Here is a 10,749-nt window from a genome sequence, read left to right on the forward strand (position 1 = left end):
GCACCCGTCTTTATTCATCAGATTTGACCACCAATCTTCATTGTTTGTTTGAAGACTTTAAAAAATACGCTATGGAAGAAGATATTTGTAAAATAAAGAAGTCATCGTCACAACAAACGTATATTTTGAGACCAAAGATTAATTTCTCTACAAGAAGAGTATTTTAGAGAAGTTCTGAAAGGGGTATATTGTTCTTGATTAAATATATATGAATGAAGATAAATTTCCGAAAAAAACAAATGGGTTTATAAAACTTAGTCTCCGTTACTTTGCAGACGATGTGTTAAATCAATTTTTAAAAAGTACTACTTATTTTGTTCTCCACCCCTTATCTTAGAGTCGCAGTAACGAAATTTGATGCTTGAGATCAAAATTCCTAATGTTCAGAAAATTAGAAAAAATTTATAAAAATTTTAAATAATCTAGTTGGCCTGTCAAAATACTCAGTAAAATTAATTTTAAATTTAAATTCTAAATGAAAAAAAATTTTCTTCAAATTTCTTCTTGTCTTGCAAAATTATTACAAAATTTTGGCTTGTATTTGAGTTATGGATCAAAAAAAAGCAGAAAGTGCTAAAAAGGCGAAGGAAGATTTAATTGATTATACGATAATCTATTTGAGTGCTATATTAGCGCTAATCGTATTGATATTTGGTAGAAATATTTTGAACAGCTTATGTGGTTCTTGCAACTAATATTGACTTTCAATAAAAGAAAAAAATTTAAAAATATTTCAAAATTATCAAAATTTTATTATATGAAGACCAATATTGCTGCATAATATCTTCAAGTATTAGATTAACATCTCTGCTTTAGTTGACTTGCATTTGAAGATCATAAAGTAAGTTTATGTGTATTCGATATATGAAGAGGATAACTTCTCTGGTTTTCGTATTTGCAGTTTACAAAGTGAATTCTGGTATACTGTGAATTTGACGAGAATAGCATCTCTGGTATCTCTTTTAATGCTTTGGCTGATAAAGTAAATACTGTTTTATATGTATTGTGTATTTGTAGAGAATAACATCTCAAAATTTCGAATCGTGTGCTGTAAATAGAAGTTCATGCCCGTTTAATATATTTTCTTCTGTGCTATCTGACTTACAACAGTGGAATCGTGTTAAGCTGTCCAAAAACGTTTAAGATCTGGAATGAATGAAATATACAAGTATGAAAATCTATGCACTCTGGATTCAAAAGTCATTTGCTAATCTATTTTCGTTAGTGCTTGTACTGTAAATGAAAACATCATCTACTTTAGAAGAAAATATCTTTCACTATATAGTATTTCCAATTTTGAAAAGTAAGCAATCAAAAATTTCCTCCAAATGTTTTCGACAAACAGAAAGTCAGAAACGGTAATCAGAATCTCTAAATTTCTAATTATATCGAATAACTGAAATAAAATTGTTTTAAATTTATTTAATTTTTTTTAATAGATAAAAGTATGAAACTTTCTTTCTATATACCGAAAATTGGGGTCTTTTATGCCAAAAACCAAATTAGAAGTGATGTCTTTAAAGTGATAATACTATAATTGAAAACTCATTCTATAAGGATATGAAAATATCTGAAAACCAATCATGCAAGGATATTGAAGCAAATTGATTTTTGACTATTGTGTACACCTTCAGAAATTTTTATAAAATGGACTGGTTTAGAATTAAACTTATGCAAAATATATTTTCAGATCTTTCGTTAGATACATTCAACTATTAAAAAGCTGAAGACTAATAAGGATTCGCTTTTATACCACAAATTTTTAATGAAATGCAGTACATTCTTTGGAAATAACTTTTAGCTTATATTTCATATAATCCTTTATATTCTATAATAAAGTCTCTATTGAATGAGTTTGCATGGCTTTTTTAATAAAAATATTTAGTACGATTTCAAACAATTTAAGGCAATAAAAAGGATTTTCATAAAAAGAAAATCCTGCTTAAATAAATCAAAAGGAAAACAGCCTTGAGTTTTCCCCATCAACTGCCTTAACAATTGATGCTTGCTTTTGCCACATCCTTTTACATTACTGCATTTCGTGACCTGAATTATTGGTGGCATATTGGCACTCATTGACTCTGCATCATCAGCAGCATCATATATTTATGAGGCAGCAGTTTATAACTTCCGGCAAGACTTCCGTTAACAGTTTCGTGTGTAATGTTAAATGAAGTTAAATTGCTGTAAAATGTGGTAAGAGCAGCAGCTAGAAGTGTATGTCACTCAATATATTCTCACAGGAAATATATATATACGTATATAAATATGTATAAGTGCATACATATATATGTAGGTATATATATGTATATCAGTTGTAAATAACGAGCCTATAGAGCTATGCCGCATACTCCTTGTTTAATGTCCTTCTACTTTGTAGTCAGAGTTTTTTTTTCTTTAAAGTTGCCCTGCGATTTTCTTTGAAAGCATTTGTAGGAGATTTGTGTGTAGTCATGTTTATGTTGCGCTTCGAATGCGCATTGAAGAAGTGCATGTGCAACTTGCTCCTCCATGGTAGCGCTGTTGTTATGTGTGGCGGAGCTTCACTGCATTGTCTGTGATTAATTTTCTTTATTTTGCGTTTTGTAGTCTTTCACCAAAAAATGTTTCAAACACCAAATGCCAACAATGACTCAAGTCAGTTGCTGCTCCTGCACACAATTCTTTAGGTTGGCAGCAGTTTGTCAACGCCAACTAAAACGGCGTCTTCTTGCTTTTCTTCTGCAATGGCTCGTTAGGAGTAGAGCTCTGGTTTAGGTTACGTATAGTGCATAACAAGCAACAAAGCTCTAAAGCCCACTTCTTTTTCTACTTCTTGGCTCTATTATGTGTTGTGTTGTTATCCTTGTTGTCGTCAGTGTACTTTCAGTTGTCGTCATTTTGCTTATTGTCGTCGTGGTCGTCATTGAAACTTCTACACTAGTACGATTTTATGGCATTGTTGTGTTTAGTCAGTGTGGAAAGTACTACCATTATTGGTATGATTTTATTTTATTTCTTTTTATTTTTATTTTTTTTTTCCACTCTGCGGGTCCTTAATAATGTGCAAAGACTTTCGCATTTTATATAAGCTTCTTCTACCAAGAACTTCAAATACATTCTTCTTATATATTTATTTTTTAATATGCAATTAAATTGTTTATTGAGTGAAAAATGTTCTGAAATCGAATGCAATTATTTATTTAAATATAAAATGTAAGGAAATTATAATTTTTCACTCCTCTTAGTAATAAACTGAAATTAATGAGTTATTTGCAAGTGCTTGAAACCAAATTGATTGATCGGGTGGGATTGCAATAATGCACATTTCCTATAGCTTATGAGGTTGTGCCTCTAATTTGAGTAATAAATAGTAATTTTAAGAAAATTTTAACTTCACAGAAATAAATATGAAAAGTCATTTATTATGATAATTTAAAAAAAATTTTTTTTATTTGATTCTTTTCAGGTATGTATAGCAGACATTTTTGCAAAATTTATTTGTATTTTTATATTGGTAAGTTCTTATAACTAACGAAAATTTTTATAAGTGTAAGTGAACCATTTTAAATACAAAATACTCTGAAAGCTCTTATACTCTTTACCTGTCATAATTAATTTGTTTCGTTGGGTAGTTGGGCCACACTCTACACAAACCCTATAACGAAATCGCACATGTAGTTTTAGAATAGAATAGAATCCGCAAGGAAAAAGAAATCGCGGTTGACCAAAGATTACATGAAGAAGGACAATCAACAAAAAATCGGACAAATGTCTCAGTCAACAAAGAGCTATAGCACGTAAAATAAATAGTAGGAAATTAGACTAAGTTTCTGAATTTATATTTTTGAACATGTCAATTATAATAATAATATCAAATTTGGTTGGTTTTATTTAAACAGTACTTCATCTTATGACGTCGATTTGTTGCCACCTTATAAGACATATTCATATACTACTCATAGACACATATAATACACTTAAATAGATTATATGATATAATTTTTATAGTAAGTATAAGCAATGGGGGATTTGCTAATGGGTCTGTGGGTCTAGAGGGCCTAGGTTCAGTAGGGTCTTTATTAAAATTAAAATTATTGATATTTTATAATAAGTTTTAAAACGTGTCTTTACACATAATATGTTTTCTTCCGCTTCTAAAACTTTACTCTTTATTATTTAGATTTGTATTGTTTACAGTTTGTTCGATTATAATACAAATAAATATTTAAAAAATATTTATCTACTACTTCTAGAGAACTTTGATGATTTTTTGTTAATGTATGTGAAAACACATCTATTGCATATTACAATATGCAAAAAATTACTGATATATATTTTCATTGTGGAAACTCTATTGTGAGTTTCTTGAACTGTGCATGACTTTAAATATAATTAGTTGACACTGATCTACTTACGATATATTTTACTAGTGTCGTATTGGCATTGTTTAACAGAGATAATATTTTCTCTGAGGCGTGCAAAAGATAATTACGAATATTGGTATTACTTTTTTCCTATGTTTCTTTGTTAACATTGGATACTAGTAGCTACTCTTAAATAATATTTGTGGCATGATTATTAAGCCATGAGCCTTTTAATTTTTTAACCAAGTAGATTTTTTTTAGATATAATAGTCTTTTTTTATTTCAAAGCTTATGGAGAAGTAGAGGATAATACAATTTTAATCGGCTGCGTATAGAAACACACGTCGCTGTGAAGAGTACTTGCTGGTGATGACACCAAAGCTGTCAAAGATTTTATATATATTAGCGCCATCATGAATAACATCAATCCCAGTCTAGAGATCAGAGAGAAAGTACCATTGCTAATAGGTGTTTTTATAAGTTCAGCAGGCAATTAGAATATATAGAAGTTTCTCTCCTCCAACAATACTTAACCTCTATAGAGAGATGGTTCTGTGTCCTTCCGGTACTACTGTAACTTATAGAACAGAATCATATAATGTTTAAACAACACTGGAAAATACATTGCCAGAGTTTTGGTTCACTGATGCATCTTTGTTTAAAAACTACTGTCGTATCCATGTAAACTAAACACTGTACTGACTTTATCACGGCATTGAATTATTCGGTAGCTTCGCAGTATTAGTCATGTTCTAAGAATGTAGAATAAAACTTTAGTAAACAAGATATAAAAGCGACAGTTCTAAGAAGTAGACATAGAAGACCGTGTCCTCGGTGCAATGATCAAGTTGAGGGAGCATCAACTATGCTTGATGTATGAGATGATGTAAATGGGGCAAAAGACTCGCTTCAGGGGAAGTGTTAGTTTAGGATAAAAACTAGATATGACTTGTTTGGGTCAAGTAAATAATTGAGCTTATGAAATACTTTACTTTCAAATTTAAAATCTGAAATTTTTGTCTATTTCGGCAAATAAAACTTAAAATCAGACATAATTCCTTTAAAAAAATAATATTTGTGGCATTGCTATAAATGGAATTTGAGAAAAATAGCAAAATCATTCAGTTATCTGGATAATAACTAAGAAAAAGGATGCAATAACTTCTCCTGTGCTTTACTGTTGTGTTTTCGAAGTGCTTAAATATGTCAGAAAATGCTTAAGTTCTCATAAAATTTAAATTAAATTTACAAGAACATTTACTTTTGTTGACATTTCGCACAATAAATGAGTGAAATTTTTTGGCAAAGTTATGACAACTTCCTTACAAATAATAAAAGTTTTGGAAATTTTCCTTACTTGAATTATGAATATTTCCTTTGCTATTTATTTTATATTATTTTGCTAGAAATCTTTCGTTTGATGTAGTACGTGTAATGCGACTGCCAGGAAAAGGAATGGAGAGATGGAAAATTATTTCTTAAAATTTTTGCTTTTGCAAGTGGTAAAAAAGTAATTAAAAGTACAGAAATGACTTATTAAGTCTCTTGTTGAGCCAGAATCCAAGCGACTGTCAACGAATTTACTTCAACTTTTTATCACTTTTATTAAAAAATTAGTTATAAAGTACAAGGAAATTTCTGTGTAAAACAAATGAAAAACGAAAGTTAAAAATATTTGAAATGATAAAGGATTATAAAGAAGAGAAAGAGGAAAGAAATTTTTTTTGTGTTCAATAAAGTTTCGCTTATTTAAAAAAAATCTAATCTTAGTTGTTAACTACTTATATTTCATAGAAATCATCTTATGATATGTGTTCATAATAAATTCCTAACCCTTTTCATAGGATTCGATTTTTTCTTCGATATAACTTGATATAAGACTCCATCAAAATTATGTTCTTCGTTGATAAGTACTAACATCCTATTGAAATCATCATAATATCTGGTCTTAAAAGATGTTTAAATATTAGCCGTCATTTTTTCTTTTAGAGTAGCAAAAGAATACTGCGAAGCAACAACAATGCTCTTAAAATCTTCAGAGTTAGATTTTACTCGCAAAAATTTTTACGTCTTCAGTTTAAGTGCAGGCAAATTCAAAAATCAGTCCATTGCGGATATTTACTGAAAATATGTTGCACAATTCTAATAACACATTAAAGTCATAACAGAATTTCATTTACTAATAAATTTAATTACATAAATAAATCAATTCATTTAAATATATTTGATAAAAATGCTTATCATTGCTCTTTAGTGTTGCTCTTTAGCACAATTTTTATATCTTATATATAAAACGTATATTAAAAAAGAATTTAACATATTTTAAAACTAATGCCAATTTGTTTCAAGCTGACCATATGTTGTTTTTTTGCAACTCTGAAAGAAAAAATTACGGCTATTATAGTAGAATGACTATACTATATTATGTTTTTTCTTATAATTTGCTTTATATTATAAAAAATATTCTATTAAACGTTAAGATATTGTAAATGTGTACATATATAATTCAGTGTTTAATTAAGTTCATTTAACGTATAAGCTAATGGCTAAGTAATTAATTAAAATCATTATTTATAGTCTTAATAATATGCACAATCAAGTATTTATTAACGTTGTCTTCTAGTCACAATGGAATGTCAACACAGCTTTCTTCTTACGCTTCAACTACTCGCAAAGCCTATTTCATTCAAGCATAATTTCATTTAATATGTTAATATCCTTATGCCGTTTCTTCATATAAAGGCCAAAACAATTATTGCCCTATTCATGCAAGTGTTTCAGAAAGTGAAGTTGTCATTAAGCCAAGCCTACCTCATAAGCATCCTTTTGCACTTAACCTTTTCCTGTGCGAACAATGACGTCCTTTCACACACACACGTCAGACCTTTTTAGGCAGGTAAACGCAACTAATAAAAACTATTGCACTCAACAAGCGAGACAGTTGACAATAATGGCTTTTTAAGCTTTTATTAGATTGCCTCATACACATGTGATGAGGCATATGTGTGTTTGATTGTCGATTATCAAGTCACACAACCCACCTACAATTGCCACAGCTCGCTGCTCGAGCTTCCATTCATTAACAGCACAACTTGCTGCTGCTGCTGCTGCTGCTGCCGCTCATCCTCGTTATTTAAATGTAGCGCAGCTAAATTGTATTTGCGTTGGCAATAAATGGCAAACAAATATGTAGGCACTGCCATCTTGCATGAGCCTATGTACCAGGATGTGTCTGGGCTTAGGAGTGAGTGCCAGTGCTAAGTTCTCACATAAGTCACTTTGATGTATGCGGTATGCAAAGTGTTTCTAAATTGAAATTCATTTAAAATGATAGTGCAAATGAAGCATTTTAGGCATTTATTAAACTTTCGCCTACATTTTCTTAATGTTATTCAATTATTTGCGCAAAACTGAAATAGTTAAAGTTTTTAATAAGAATTTCATATTAGAATTTAATTATTGATATTGCTCACTGTCAAACTACCGACGAATGATAAATTGAAATGGGTGAAGATGAGTGGAGGATGTCTTCGAAATTTCGAGAATATGATTTAAGCCTTAACGATGAGTAATTGAAGATTTTTGAGGCGGGAAAAATAATTTAATTTAATAAAAATAAAGAAAAAGAAGAAAGATAATAGTAATAGAGAATAGAAATAGAACTGAATTATAGTAAATTAAAATGTGTATAATAAAGGTTATATGTGTTGATATTACAATTTGGAAATTAGAAAATTAATTAAACTATGTATAGAAATTCATATTATAACCACAATTTAACCAAATTTTAATAATAGGAATGTTCGATTTCAGTACAAGAGAGACTGCATACAAAATAAATAAGTTAATTCAAAGTATGTCAGTAAATGTCAATAACGTACTGGTTTAATTAAAATAAGATTTTGTGTAAATTTTCATTTCAAATGCAGTTCTATGATCTCATACCTAAAATTAACAATGTTTTATAGTTTACATAAGTAAATTAAAGTTACCTAAACTCAGTCTAAATGAGCTCATTAAAGAAAAATGGTGTTCACACTGAATAAACAGTTCATTAAAAGTGTTCAATAAAAAGATGTATGTATTTAGGTGGTTTTAAGCCATATATTCTTATAAGTCAGTAAGTAATATACAAAATATACAGTTCATTAAAAATGTTCAATAAATAAATAAGGCAGTAAGTCAGTATAAGTCAGTAAATAATATGTCTTAATGCAAATTTTAAATTGTTAACGTAGCGTTAACACTGTGAGATAAGAATTATAAAAAGCAAATATTAAAGAGAAAAGAATTTGCATTCACAAATGAACCGCTGCATTAGGAATTTATTTAATAAATGAAACTAGTTCAAGTTACACTTTCAAATACACTCCTGCTTTTTAAACTAGTTTATTAAATTAAACTTATTTTATTTCCAACAGTAAATGGCAATAGACTGAAACGCTCTTCAACACTAGTTTCTAACTAAAAATATTACAAATATGTTGTTCTGGTTGCAGTTTTATAGATTTATCGTAGCTTTAATATTCTACACACAAATAGTTCTGCTTTAATTCAGGAAATATAGTTGTCTGATAAAAATTTTCATAAGCAGTCATCTGTTTTTGGCTTATTTTTAATAAGGATTCAAAAATCACATGGTTTGTTTCATTCGATCGTTCGATTCGATAGGTTTATGGTCATATACACAATCGGTCGCTGAATTCGTCCTTATTCGGTTTGTTTCATTCGATCGTTCGATTCGATAGTTCGATTCGATAGGTTTATGGTCATATACACAATCGGTCGTTGAATATATTATGCAAAAATATGTAGTCCGCGATAACTACGATGTATATGATAATGTATGATTTCGAATTCCGAATGACAAGCGAATGTACTATTATTTATAATAGTGTGAAGTATATAAAATATTAAACGATTTTAATATATCTAAAAAAAATTAAAATAAATTCCTAACTATAACACATATGTGGGATTATTTTTTAGTAAATAGATATTGCATTCGTATCTATGTTTCATTCCACATTGTAACAATCTTTTTGTACTACGAATTACTCAACAAAATCATCTAAAATTGATTATAAAATCATTATCGTATATACTCTGTCATATGAAATGATGTTGTCAAAGGTTTTTTGTGCTTTCCGTACAAGGCCAAAGAGTTAAATGCTGCATCATGTTAGTACGGTATGCGGTTAGCTGACTACTGCAAAAATAAAATTTGACAAGAAAGTCAAAGTGAGTGCAACCAAAAAAAAATTTTTTTTATTAGACTTCATTGGAGAAGTAGGAGTAACGCATTAACTTTCTATGTGTCAAAGTACAAGCGACGACAAATTTCTCTCAGTTAAGCTTACCATTGCAATCCTTTATGCTGCAAGGATATTTCGAAGTGTTGCGCTGGTATGTATTCCTGCAGCAACAAGAATGAACTTTACGCCTTATTTTAGTGCAACTAACGCAGTGGGTGTAGCAAATGAGCTGCTTGTGGTTCCTTATTTCCTTAGGTTTCCTATTTGATTCCCAGGAATTTTTGGTTTTTTATGCTGCTTTCCCCATATATAATTTTTTTTATTTTTATTTTATTTTTATTTTTCCTATTTTGTTAGATTTTTAACATAGCAGATTGCATTTAATATCGCCGCATGCCAGCCATGTTGGCGCAATTTATTTTATTTGCTGTAATGAATGTGAAATGAGATCATTTTGTGGTAATTTTACGAATGCAAAGAAAAGCAAAACACTTCTCGAAAGTTGACTTGACTTGACTTTATATTATGGTTACAACACCGCCATATAAGCGAAGTTAGTAGCAGCAAGTAGGTGTTGATGTTGGAGTAGGTGGTTCCAAATAACGCAGAGAACCTTACTATATATACAAATTGTATTATTACATCCCAGTTTATGTTGCTGCAGCGGCGGCAGCGGCAGGAGTTGTGGCAAGAGCGTATGTATCTTCGTATCCTTAGTACGACAGTGAGAAATGCAGCAATTTTCTTATTGTATAAAATATTTGCGGTTGATGGGAATTTAATTTATTTTGTAATGTTGAAGGCAGTTAGAATTGTTTTACTCGAAAAAATAAGCAAAATTTTATAAAGAATGAATGAGCGAGCATAAGCAGCAAGTATTTTAGATTGTTATGTGCTTCGGATATTTAATGACTTTTAAACAAAAATAAAATATAAATTTGAAAGTGGGTGAAGAACATTAAACGTTCCTAAAATATTTTAACGTACATATTTTCTTTTTTTATCAATAAATTAAATCCTAAGCATTATATTTGAATTAATGGGTACATAACTTCAGAAATTTATCTTTTTATACCGCAAAGTAGAATGAACGCAACACCTGTGCGTCACTGAAGTAGACATTCGTATATTGTGATCCTTACAATTTA

The 10,749-nt window shown here is 29.7% G+C and overlaps 1 long non-coding RNA gene across 1 annotated transcript; it reads left to right on the forward strand.

The window, feature by feature from the left end:
- The first annotated feature begins 492 nt into the window (after positions 1 to 492).
- On the forward strand, positions 493 to 1,830 carry LOC119682757. The gene is made up of 3 exons (XR_005252601.1): positions 493 to 841; positions 902 to 1,358; positions 1,440 to 1,830. It is a non-coding gene; the product is annotated as an uncharacterized LOC119682757 (long non-coding RNA).
- Positions 1,831 to 10,749: the final 8,919 nt, after the last annotated feature.

The sequence above is a fragment of the Teleopsis dalmanni genome, chromosome 2 (assembly GCF_002237135.1).
Source record: "Teleopsis dalmanni isolate 2A chromosome 2, ASM223713v2, whole genome shotgun sequence".
In the NCBI taxonomy this organism is placed as follows: Eukaryota; Metazoa; Arthropoda; class Insecta; order Diptera; family Diopsidae; genus Teleopsis; species Teleopsis dalmanni.